The 13,841-nt window shown below is 41.6% G+C and overlaps 1 protein-coding gene across 7 annotated transcripts in view; it reads left to right on the plus strand.

Moving 5' to 3' along the window:
- Positions 1–13,841, plus strand: part of DISC1 (DISC1 scaffold protein) — a 431,012-nt gene that overhangs the window by 333,599 nt on the left and 83,572 nt on the right. The window lies entirely within an intron of this gene.

The raw sequence follows: 13,841 nt of genomic DNA on the forward strand, positions 1-13,841 counted from the left end.
ATGAGTTTAGAATGCTTGAGTTCCTTGGACTCTATATTAGAAAGCAGAGGTGCTAGAGCACTGGTCCCTTGAACCCAGCCTCCAGCTCTATTTTTTCACATCTCTGTTGTCCCTCACCATGACTGTCTTGCAGATTTGTGCACAGACACTCTAACATGTGTGTCTGAGTTTTGTCTACCTGCTCTGCTGTGGGGGCTTGGATGCACTGCCCAGATCCTTCTTCTGGAAGGAGGGGTCTGCTTTCTGCAGCTACTCCCAGCTGTCAGCCTCTTTCAGGTTTGTGGGGGCTAAAGAAAATGGCCTTGTCCCAAGTTGCATCTGGATCTAGTATCCAATCAATGCAGAGGCATAAAAGCCTTGTCCCTTGTGCTAACTCGGAAGAAGGGCTCCCTGGCTCCTGAGCTCCCTGTGGGTTGGCTGGGGCATTTGTCAGGTATGCTTTGCAGCTCTGTGCAATCCTGCCTCTTCTCTGCACTTTCACAGGTGGTAAGCAGAAGAGACTTCCTAATAAACATCCAGTGTGTTAAACTCTACCTCAGGATCAGCTTCCTGGGGAAGCCCACCCACCACAGCCCCTTTCCACCCGCTTTCCTTCTACATACGCTTAACACAGCCAGCCCCCTGCATCCTCAGGCCTAGGGATGCACAGACTGGCCATACTGTGCATACTCAGAAGCCTAAGCTGGTGAAGAGGCTTGCTTGAGTTTAAGAAGCAGAAGTTAACAATCCTAATCTCTGATAAAACAGACTTTAAACCAACAAAGATCAAAAGAGACAAAGAAGGGCATTACATAATGGTAAAGGGATCAATGCAGCAAGAAGAGCTAACTATCCTAAATATATATGCACCCAACACAGGAGCACCCAGATTCAAAAAGCAAGTTCTTAGAGACCCACAAAGAGGCTTAGACTCCCACAAAATAATAGTGGGAGATTTTAACACCCCACTGTCAATATTAGACAGATCAAGGAGACAGAAAATCAACAAGGATATTCAGGACTTGAACTCAGCTCTGGACCAAGCGGACCTAATAGACATGTACAGAGCTCTCCACCCCATCACAAACGTAATCCATCACATAAATACAAAATACATTCTTCTCAGTACCTCATCACACTTATTCTAAAATTGACCACATAATTGGAAGTTAAACACTTCTCAGCAAATGCAAAAGAATGGAAATCACAACAAATAGTCTCTCAGACCCCAGTGCAATCAAATTAGAACTCAAGATTAAGAAACTCGTTCAAAACCTCACAACTACATGGAAACTGAACAACCTGCTCCTGAATGACTACTGGGTACATAACAAAATGAAGGCAGAAATAAAGATGTTCTTTGAAACCAATGAGAACAAAGACACAACATAGCAGAATCTCTGGGACACATTTAAAGCAGTGTGTAGAGGGAAATTTATAGCACTAAATGCCCACAAGAGAAAGCAGGAAAGATCTAAAATTGACACCCTAACATCACAATTAAAAGAACTAGAGAAGCAAGAGCAAACAAATTCAAAATCTAGCAGAAGACAAGAAATAACTAAGAACAGAGCAGAACTGAAGGAGATAGAGACAAGAAAAACCTTTCAAAAAATCAATGAATCCAGGAGCTGGTTTTTTGAAAACATCAACAAAATAGATAGACCACTATCCAGACTAATAAAGAAGAAAAGAGAGAAGAATCAAATAGCTGCAATAAAAAATGATAAAGGGGGTATCACCACCGATCCCACAGAAATACAAACTACCATCAGAGAATACTATAAACACCTCTATGCAAATAAACTAGAAAATGTAGAAGAAATGGATAAATTCCTGGACACGTATACCCTCCCACCAGGAAGGAGTGGAATCCCTGAATAAACCAATAACAATTTCTGAAATTGAGGCAGCAATTAATAGCCTACCAACCAAAATAAGTCCAGGACCAGATGAATTCACAGCCAGAGGAGCTGGTACCATTCCTTTGAAATGATTCCAAACAATGGAAAAAGAGGGAATCCTCCCTAACTCATTTTATGAGGCCAGCATCATCCTGATACCAAAACCTGGCAGAGACTCAACAAAAAAAGAAAATTTCAGGCCAATATTTCTGATGAACATAGTTGTGAAAATCCTCAATAAAATACTGGCAAACTGAATCCAGCAGCACATCAAAAAGCTTATCCACCACAATCAAGTCAGCTTCATCCCTGGGATGCAAGGCTGGTTCAACATATGCAGATCAATAAACATAATCCATCACATAATCAGAACCAATGACAAAAACCACATTATCATCTCAATAGGCGCAGAAGAGGCCTTCGACAAAATTCAACACCCCTTCATGCTAAAAACTCTCAATAAACTAGGTATCAATGGAATGTTTCTGAAAATAATAAGAGCTTTTTATGACAAACCCACAGCCAGTATCATACTGAATGGGCAAAAACTGGAAGCATTCCCTTTGAAAACCAACACAAGACAAGGATGCCCTCTCTCACCACTCCTATTCAACATAGTATTGGAAGTTCTGGCCAGGGCAATCAGGCAAGAGAAAGAAATAAAGTGTATTCAAATAGAAAGAGAGGAAGTCAAATTGTCTCTGTTTGCAGATGACATGATTGTATATTTAAAAACCCCATCATCTGAGCCCAAAATCTTCTTAAGCTGATAAGCAACTTCAGCAAAGTCTCAGGTTTTTATCAATGTGCAAAAATCACAAGCATCCCTATACACCAATTAGAGACAAACAGAGACCCAAATCATGAATGAACTCCCTTTCATAATTGCTACAAAGAGAATAAAATACCTAGGAATACAACTTATAAGGGATGTGAAGGACTTCTTCAGGGAAAACTACAAACCACTGCTTAAGGAAATAAGAGAGGACCAAACAAATGGAAAAACTTTCCATGCTCATGGATAGGAAGAAGCAATATCATCAAAATGGCCATACTGCCCAAAGTAATTTATAGATTCAATGCTATCCCCATCAAGCTACCACTGACTTTCTTCACAGAATTGGAAAGAACTATTTTAAAGTTCATACAGAACCAAAAAAGAGCCCACATAGCCAAGACAATCCTGGGCAAGAAGAACAAAGCTGGAAGCATCACGCTACCTGACTTTAAACTATACTACAAGCTTACAGTAACCAAAACAGCATGGTACTGGTACCAAAACAGATATATAGACCAATGGAGCAGAACAGGGGCCTCAGAAATAACACTACCCATCTACAACCATCTGATCTTTGACAAACCTGACACAAACAAGCAATGGGGAAAAGATTCCCTATTTAATAAATGGTGTTGGGAAAACTGACTAGCCATATGCAGAAAACTGAAACTGGATCCCTTCCTTACACCTTATACAAAAATCAACTCAAGATGGTTCAGAGACTTAAACGTAAGACCTAGAACCATAAAAATCCTAGAAGAAAACTTGGGCAATACCATTCAGGACCTAGGCATGGGCAAAGACTTCATGTCTAAAACACCAAAAGCAATGGCAACAAAAGCCAAAATTGACAAATGGGATCTAATTAAGAGCTTCTCCACAGCAAAAGAAACTATCATCAACATGAACAGGCAACCTACAGAATGGGGGAAGATTTTTGCAATCTATCCATCTGACAAAGGGCTAATATTCAGAATCTACAAAGAACTTAAACAAATTTACCAGTAAAATACAAATAACCCCAACAAAAAGTGGGCAAAGGATATGAACAGACACTTTGCAAAAGAAGACATTTATGCAACCAACAGACATATGAAAAAATGCTCATCATCACTGGTCATTAGAAAAATGCAAGTCAAAACCACAATGAGATACCATCTCATGCCAGTTAGAATGGCGATCATTAAAAAGTCAGGAAACAACAGATGCTGGAGAGGGTGTGGAGAAATAGAAACGCTTTTACACTGTTGGTGGGAGTGTAAATTAATTCAACCATTGTGGAAGACAGTGTGGCGATTCCTCAAGGATCTAGAACTAGAAATACCATTTGACCCAGCAATCCCATTACTGGGTATATACCCAAAGGATCATTCTGCTATAATCATTCTACTATAAAGATACATGCACACGTATGTTTATTGTGGCACTATTCACAATAGCAAAGACTTGGAACCAACCCAAATGTCTATCAATAATAGACTGGATAAAGAAAATGTGGCACATATACACCATGGAATACTATGCAGCCATAAAAAAGGATAAGTTCATGTCCTTTGCAGGGAGATGGATGAAGCTCCAAACCACCATTCTCCACAAACTGTCACAAGAACAGAAAAACAAACATCACATGTTCTCATTCATAAGTGGGAGTTGAACAATGGGAACACATGGACATAGGGAGGGGAACATCACACACCGGGGCCTGTCAGGTGGTGGGGGGCTAGGGAAGGGATAGCTTTTGGAGAAATATCTAATGTAGGTGACGGGTTGATGGGTGCAGCAAAACACCACGGCACATGTATACCTGTGTAACAAAACTGCATGTTCTGCACATGTACCCTAGAACTTAAAGTATAATTTAAAAAAAAAAAAGTGCTCCCAGGGACATTTGGGCAGGAAATTCCCGTGTTCTGGGTACCAAGAACACAGACCAGAATTGAAGGGGCAAATCTTTTGGCCATGTGACTGCCTCACCATGCAGAGGGGCAGTCTGGAGGAATCTGGAAGTGAGGGTTCTCTATCATGATGCCCAGGGCAGGGGCCCCTCTTGGGTAGGTCCAAGGGCTATTCTAGATTGAAGCAGATATTCAATTATTTATATTTTTCCGGTGTTAATTTTTTTTTTTTTTTTGAGACTCCAGCCTGTCACCCAGGCTGGAGTGCAGTGGTGCGATCTCGGCTCACTGCAACCTCTGCCTCCCGGGTTCAAGCGATTCTCCTGCCTCAGCCTTCTGAGTAGCTGGGATTACAAGTGCATGCCACCACGCCCAGCTAATTTTTGTATTTTTAGTAGAGACAGGGTTTCACCATGTTAGCCAGGATGGTCTCGATCTTCTGACCTCGTGATCCACCCGCCTCGGTCTCACAAAGTGCTGGGATTAGAGGCGTGAGCCACTGTGCCTGGCCTTCCTGTGTTAATTTTTTACACATACTTGTTCATCACCCATGTATCTGTCACCTGCATATTAAAGGAGAGGAGACCTCTGTGTGTGTCTTACTAGCCATGGCATGTTGTCTTAGCATCTTTGGCCTCTAATGAGACTATGTTTATAAGCAAAAGGTGCCCAGTCAGGCATCGTGAGGCCACGTGTTGGTGAGGGCCAGTGCCTGGATGTGGACAGCATGTGTGTATTTTGAGGTGGGAGTGAGGCCTGGAGTGATGAATGGAACTTTATAGCCAACGAAAGGCTTTCGTCAAATGGGAAGTTGTTCTGACCTCACTTTGTGCCTCTGTGTGGCCAATTTGGCCTTTTTCCTGCCAAATCCATTTGGCGTAAGGAGAAGTCAGTATTTGGGCTGGCTACTTGGGAACTTCGTAAGACAGTTGAGGAGGGCATCTCCAGCCTGGAAAACACTGCGTAGTCCAGATCTGGCTGCCTTACGGGGGCGCCATCCTTGGCCACTGAGCACAAACTACGTCTTCCTGCTAGTGTCCCAGCATCTCTCCCAACAGCAACAGCTCAGACCAACCATCAGACCCACAAGCTCGTGTGTCTTTTAACAGTTGCATATGAAAAGCCTCTGCTTTAGAGGGAAAAGTAAATTCTTTCCTTTTGCGAAATTCCCTCAGTGAAATTCATAAATTATGTTTCATCACAACTGGGCAACAATATTGTGTATTTGTAAAAACAGAGCCTTTGGCATAAAACCCAAGTGGGTCTGAATTTTTTATTTACTCCTTGAAATAACTTCTCACAGCCCGAGTCTCCTTATCCTCAAAAGGGATTTAGAGAGTTATTGTGAGAATTAAACAAAATAATGACGCACATGAAGCATCCTACCAGCACTCAGTGTGAGCTGACTTTTCCTAGCTTAAGAAGATCAAATGTGGATTGGGGCTTGTTTTAAACACAAGTTGTTTAAGAAGATAGTATTCCACTTTTAAAACAAAGTCCCAAATTTTCTTCCTTCTTCTGTCTATCAAAAAGAATGAAAAAAAATTCTGTGTGTGTGTGTGTGTCTGTGTGTGTGTGTGTGTGTGTGTGTGTTATGCCCATATTTCAGGGAAATAACAGGAGAAAGAATCAAAGAATGAGACTGCATATTCTCAGTTGCACTCTACTAGGTAAGGCAGTAAATAGGCATTCTAAGCAATTTTTAAAATACTTTAAATTAATCTCCAGGTCACAACTCTTTCAGTTATATGCGCCAGAAAGCAAGAAAGCAAACCCAAATATGCCTGCTGCTGTCAGCAGGGATTGCTGAGAAAACTTACCCTGTCTTTCCATTTAGAAAAAGCATTTGACAAGGGCACGTGAGTGGGAGGCTGTGAAATGAACCTGCTTGGAACTGATAGTGTTAGCTTTTTACTGACCTGCTTTCCATACCGCAAGCATTTGGTTTTTCTTTTGTCATTGACTCGTGTGGATTTATTAGGCTGTGTGCTTCAAGGGCGTCAGGAGATTGCATGTAGGAGCAGGTCTGAACTGGGAAAGTGAGAATTACCATATTAGATGATACCCAATTAACTAGTGACAGGCACAGCAGGTAAAATTGGTAACTGGGCTTTATCTACTATAAGCACTCGCCACATAGCAAACACTTTTAAACCTGGTGGAGCTTCCTTACTCATTTCTCCTTTCGTTTTTCCTGCCCACTCTCTCTTCCTGTCTAAGCAAGGAGCTGTGTCTACCTACATACGTATCAAGACAGATGAGTCTTTGAGATGTGCTCCAGAGTTCAAGGGCAATGGGGCAGAACTCTCTGAGGGTGGTGACTTGCTGGGAAGCAACAGCCACACACCACCCCACAGGACAAAACAGTGGAAGCGGAGGCATCAACATAGTTCAGAATAATTGATTTTACTTTTTTCATGGACAACTGAGTCACAGGATGATTTCTCAGTTCTGAAAACACTTTCTCACTCTCTGTTCTTTGGGTACCTCTGCCAGCATGAAGTTACTTACTATAACTCAACATTCTCACTCGTGTTACTCAAAGGTGAGAAGCTGGAAGAATGAGTTAATCTTACTTCCATGTTCAAATGTGGCTATTAGGGCAGTGATGGAAGCTCAGAGCCTGTGCTTTTGGACAGGCGGATTTCCTGTAGCTACTCTGTCTTCCTTTGGTGTGGGATCATGTAGTATATCTAGTAATCACAATGTAAGCTTGGAGGGAAATGATTTGGAAATAATTGGGAAGGTAAAATGATATGACATGAGATGCCTGCTATTCTAAAACACAAATCTTATTTTATGTGCAACTGCTGTTTTGGATTATCCATGCCTCCTCCTGCATCAGCTAGCATGGAAAATCCTTTAAGATCTCTAACTCAGTCACTTCCTCAGGGAGTCATGTTTAAACCCCCTCAAGCTGGGCCAAATCTCCCTCCATGACGCTCTGAGAATGACTGCTGCTTTTATCATTGAATCTAACTTGTTGCTTTTATTAGTCATCTACTGATGTGACTCTTTCTGTTACCAAGCCTGATTTTCTTAAGCCCACGGGCAGCATGATATTCACCTCTGTGGCCCCAGTGCCTAACATGGAATCTGGCATGTGTTAGGCATTTAAAGAACATTAGAGGCAGGGTGCGGTGGCTCACACCTGTAATCTCAGTACTTTGGAAAGTGGAAGTGAGAGGACTGCTTGAGGCCAGGAGTTCGAGACCAGCCTGGGCAACAAAGCGAACCCTCATCTCTACAAAAAAATTAAAAAAAAAAAAATTAGCTGGGCACAGTGGCTCACACCTGACTCAGCTATTCAAGTCTCAGCTGTTCAAGAGATTGAGGTGGGAAGGTCACTTGAGCCCAGGAGTTCAAGGCTGCAGTGAGCTATGATCACGCCACTGCACTTTAGCCTGGGTGACAGAGCAAGACCTTGTCTCAATGTCTCAAAAAAAAAAAAAAAAAAAAAGAAAGAAAAAAAACATTAGATGAATGTATGAATGACAGTCAGGTATAACTCCAAAGAGAAACCCTTTCCCTGTTACTGCTTATTAAATCAGTAGGACTCATATCTGTTAATTTTCCTTCTCTCTGTAAACGTCTTATCAACATCAGAGAAAAAAAGACAGAGAATTAACAACAACATACTGAACGATGCCCTGGTAATGAGAAATGAATCCCTTGCTAATTTGGTAATGATGCATTTATTTGGCTCTGGATCTAGAGAATTTATATTGTGTAGTCAAAAGCCTGGGAAGGACTGAACTCTGCTGAACTCAGAAATCCTCTCTTGAGAGTTCTAGCTAAACTAGAACTACCACAGATAGGTGATAGCAGAGAAATGCTGCAAATAAATAAATTTATACATGCAAATCAAAATCTTTTAGTAAAATCACACAATTAACCTCTCACTTGGGAGAATGAGCCAATGTAGATACATACTCTAGAAAGTTGTTAATCATTTTCTCATTGCAACCTACTTTGAAATCACCTTGGCCTATTTGCTCTCATATATATATATATATATATATGTATGTTTATATATATATATATAAACTTATTTTACACAATGTTAATTTATTTTATGCTGATATATTAGTAGTGTTCTTCCCTACATTTTACAAACAATGAGATTTTCGTTTATTGATGGCTGGTCTTTGCAATGGTCAGTACTCTTTGTAACTCTGACTTTTTACAGCACAGCCTTTGGCCTCTGCTGAATTTACTGTCTTTGAACACCTGCTTCATTTTGTTGGTGCGGAGATTTCACATGCATTCATTCAGTGTGCACTGACTGCTCTCATGTTATATAAAGTTGAAGTCATGTGTTTTGTAACAATGAGCTCTGGAACTATCCCTTACTGGCAGTGTGACTTTGAACCTTACTACTGCTCCGTTTAACCAACTGTAAAATGGTGATAATGATAGAGGTGCTTCATTGATACTATTATTTAGTTCATGTTTAGAATAAGGTGTTTAAAACAGGTCTTGCAAAAGAAAGTGCTCAGTAAAATGGTAGCTAAATTGATATCATATGTGTCCACACACTGGGTCTCCAATGTGACAGTCAATATCATGTGCGTATGAGCAGACAAAACTCTCTAGGTTTTAGGGGTTCATGGTTGATATTTCCATTTTGCCCTTCAGTGTGAAATTCCGCTGACATAGGACTTCATGGAAAGAATCTACCATCTTTCAAGGACTTACACGATCTTATGCCATCCTACCTGCCAAGACATTCCAGCTTCAAGTCCATTTTCCTGTATTGCTGACTTTCCTGGGTCTTTTCAGGATTATGTTACCTCTTCATCCTCATGCATGATTTAATTATCCGAACAAAGGTTCTTTCATTCACTTGAAGACAGCATAATACCTTAGATATTTGAAAATTTCTCAGAGTTCTAAAATTTCTCCTTTGTCTTTCACATCTTCCTTCTGAAAGATTTTACTAAGTGGGAGTTAATTTTATCTAAATTGATTCTTGAATATTGATCTTTGAAGTCTGATGACTTATTTTCATAAATGTAGGCCAGGTCTCACTTGGTACTTAATGTTAATTTAGAAAATTCCAGTAACGTGGCTAATGTTTGACAAACTTTGCCATTAATGCTAAACTGGGGAGGTCCCTTTGGCTTCCATTTTCAAAGGTGAGATCGTATCGTACTGATCCCGTCTGAGGATGCCTTCCTTATTAATTGAGGGTGGTGGAGTTTCTTCAAATCACTGGTCCATTCAATCTGATAGCAAGTCTGCCTGGGTGTTACTCATTTCCCATGCTATTTTCATGTCAAATACTGCTGTCCCCTTATGCAAGGGGTACAATTCATTGAAACCTCTTGGACTTCCTCCCACTTAACATTCTCCTACCTTCCGTGTTGACATTCTTCTACCTTCCAACTTCCGTGTTTACACTGAAAAGGCTGTTGCTGGGTAGCTTGGTTATTTTTTTTTCCCATCAGACTCATAGGGATATTTTTGGATTATTGGTTATGATGAATATTTATGGAAAATGTTGCTGTGCACTCCAGTGAGAAATCAGTGTTAAAGAGGCTGGTCCCACAGCTAGCTCTGTGTCCCTGGAAGCCATGTCCTTTTTCTATTTAATTAGTGCCAAGTATAGGGTCTTGCATGAAGGAGGACCCAGATTGAACTCCTGTAGCGTGATGTGTGTTTCATGCACTCTACTGTTTTCACTGATTTATGGCATTTAATTATCAATCCGTTAATCCAAGTGTTTGTTTAATTGGATTCATCAAACTAATTGTATGAATTCCACTCTGTTATCATGGCCTGAATCTGAATATCAGATTCCCTTAATAAGTAGAAGCAGTGAATGTGTTCCTGCTTCTTCTGGATCAGGAGGCCTACAGTCCTCTGGTCTTGTTTGTTTCATAGCATTTCCTTTTGTATTCAGCATTTCTTTGAGTGCCCTCTTTGCTTTTTGGAACCTCGCCTTACTACCATTACCATTCTCATAGGTCCCTGTTCTATTGGACCTAAAATGGTAGGGAAGAAAGGAAGAGGAGGGGAGTAAGAAGAGAGGAAAAGGTGAGCTCTATTCTCAGTCAGTGTGTCTGTGGGTGTATTGATTAGGAAGTTTAAAATCTAAACTCCCTGTCTACAGTCTTGGCCTGTCTTGAAGGTTGTGAGTCAACTTAGTGAATATGTGCGAGGTACTTTTAGGCTGTCTGGCTGGGAGAGAGGTTGGGTCCAGTGAAAGTAATAGTTCAACATAGCATTCTCCTTAGATGGCAGCCTCCAGGCAAGTGGAAAAGCCCATGGCTTTGCTTGGAAGTTCTTGTGCAAGTCTAGTGTGTCACTAACTGGTGCTTCAGACACTGAGATGAGGCAAATACTTAGCATTCAGTTGCTTAACAAAGTGATTAGCTTGATAGACATCTAGATTATTTTTAAACATAAGAATATGGCTTTCTTCTCCTCAGGGGGTGTGTCCATTTTTGTCTATTTGATAGAAGGTGCTATCACAATATAAATGGCACATCACGAATGATCAGCAAGGGCTTCTTAAGTTACTCCCACTTCCTTAGTGATACTGTGCAGTCTCATTGCTTCAAATGCCAATCCCAAATGTCTCTGTTGCAGAACTTTCCCAAACTCCAGACTCAGATATCCAACCTCTCACTTGACATCTCCACTGAATGTCTATAAACTTCTCAAATTTAACAAATCCAAAGCCAAATTGTTGTCTCCCCAAACCCATTTCACTTCTCATTCTTCCCATCTCAGTTGATGGCAATTTCTGTTTTTTTCTGGTGGCTTAGGGTAAAAATCTGTAGTCATTCTTGACTTTTTTTTTTTTTTTTGGAAACAGAGTTTCGCTCTTTGTTACTGAGGCTGGAGTGCAGTGGCGCCATCTTGGCTCACTGCAACCTCCACCTCCCAGGTTCAAGCGATTCTCCTGTCTCAGCCTCCTGAGTAGCTGGGATTACAGGTGCCCACCGCCCCCCCCCACACTGCCAATTTTTCTATTTTTAGTAGAAACGGGGTTTCACCATGTTGGCCAGGCTGGTCTTGAACTCCAGACCTCAGGTGATCCACCCGCCTCAGCCTTCCAAAGTGCTGGGATTACAGGCATGAGCTACCGTGCCCAGCCAACTTTTCTTTTTCTAACACCTGACATTCGACCCACCAGGAAAGCTATTGTCTCTACCTTTAAAATATATCTAAAATCTGCCCACTTATCACTAACTTCTGGTAATGCTCTAGTTTAAGTTCCTGTTGGGACATAGAACATGATACTACAAAGTACAGCACCTTGGAAACTGAGAAAACAGCAGAAGCAGAAAGGTCACTCCGACCATCTGCTGTCTTTCTGTGTGAGCTGATCTTAAGGGACTCTCTTGCTTACCTTCCCTGAAAGGTGAGCATAAGACCCTTATGTGACAGTTGCCCTGCCCTCCAACATGGAGGGAAGGAATGCTACACAGAGGCCAAGGAGATTCTGAACAAACAGTCATGCTGAGCTCCAGTTTATCACCATTAGATCATATGTTTTTGTCCAATCACGTTTCTACACAGCTGTCCATTTTTCATATGCTTCATTGAACCTAAGCACAAAAATAGACAGTTTTCTCTGGGTCTTGAGATCTTCATCTCTGAAGGCTCCTATATCACATAAAACTTTGGTCACATAAATTTATCATGCCTTTCTCTTGTTAACCTGTCTTTTGTTTTAGGGGTGTCAGCCATGACCCTGGTGATGGGTGAGAAAAAATATTCTACTTCTCCTCCTCCACATCTCCATCATCTTTTCCTGGATGATTGCGCTAACCTCCTCCATGTCTTTCTGCTTCCACCCCATCCTCCCTTATGGTGTATTCTCAACATAGTTGCTGTAGGTCAATCTCATTTTTTTCTTCTACAGTGTTTTTCCATTCCACTCAGAACACTCAAAATCCTGACGGTGGCTTTCTAGTTACTACAGCTGTGCAACAAAACATCCCCAAACTTAATGACTTAACATCACCATTTATTATGTGCAAAATTCTGTGAGTCAGGAATTCAGACAGTGTACAGTGTGAGGGCCTTGTCTCCATCCTGTGATGTCTGGGTCCCTCAGACTCAAAGACATTAACCACCTGAAAGCTCATTCACTCAGGTATCTGGAGGTTGGTGCTGGATGTAGTCTAAGACCATCGCCCAGGTTTTCAGCTGAAACACCTACACAGGGCCTCTCCATGTGGCTTGGGCTTCCTCACAACATGGCGGCTGGGTTCCCAGGACAGAGAGCTGGGCAGAAACTGGACTCTAGCCTCAGAAGAGTTATAGAATCCCTTGCATCATACTCAGTGGGTTGGAGCAGTCACAGCCTGTCCACATTCAAGAAGAGGGAAATAGACTTTACCTCTTGATAGGGAGTGGCAAGGTTCTGGAAGAGTATGTGGTATCAGAAATATTGCTGTGGCCATTTTGAGACTATAGTCTACCACAGTGGCATGTGTGATTGGACCAGGGTTGTTTCTCTGCCTTCATCTTTTCTCCCCATGGAACATTCAGCTCTGGCCACACTCGCTGGAGCACACAGATGTGCTCCTGCCCTGGGGCCTTCAGACTGCCTACTCCATTCGCAGGATGCCTGTTGACTCCCTCTTCCCAGGATGCCTGTTGACTCCCTCTTCCCTCCCTCTGCAAACTTTCATGCAGTGTCATTTCCCCAGTGATGCTTTCCCTCACTACTCTACAGCCCCATTTCACTTGCTGTCTTTTTTTTTTCCTCTAAATCCTTATTGTCATTACCACCTTCTAATGTTCTATGGAATTTTTATGTTTATTCTTTAGCATCCCTCGCTGCCAGAATGGAAGCACTACAGAAGCAGGTATCTTTACCTCTTCTGTCCACTGAGCTATCTCACATGCCTAGAACAGTGTGTGGCACATAAATATGTATGGGATGTGAAACAGAGAGGGCGTTTCTGGTCGGGGCATTCAGAACTTGCAATAATTACTCCAGCTAGCACAACTAAGTTTGTGTGTTAGACCAGCATAAGTCAATAAAAAGAGTTACCAACTTAAACAGTTGTTTTCATTGTGTAAATGTCTCTTTTTACCTTTTATGGACTAATGAACCAGAATGTTTAATTGTTTTAATTTCCATCTAAATATTTAGTTTCTTTATGAGGAATGGCAGGGTACTTTTTCCAGTTTCACAGTCCCTCACCTTACACATACACATTGACTGAAATAGAAGTCCAAGAATCCCCAGACACTCCAGTAGCATGAATCTGGGCAGCCTGGCCTCTGTGTTTCCACATTCCCCAACTTTAGAGTACATGA

The sequence above is a fragment of the Symphalangus syndactylus genome, chromosome 19 (genome assembly GCF_028878055.3).
Source record: "Symphalangus syndactylus isolate Jambi chromosome 19, NHGRI_mSymSyn1-v2.1_pri, whole genome shotgun sequence".
NCBI lineage: Eukaryota > Metazoa > Chordata > Mammalia > Primates > Hylobatidae > Symphalangus > Symphalangus syndactylus.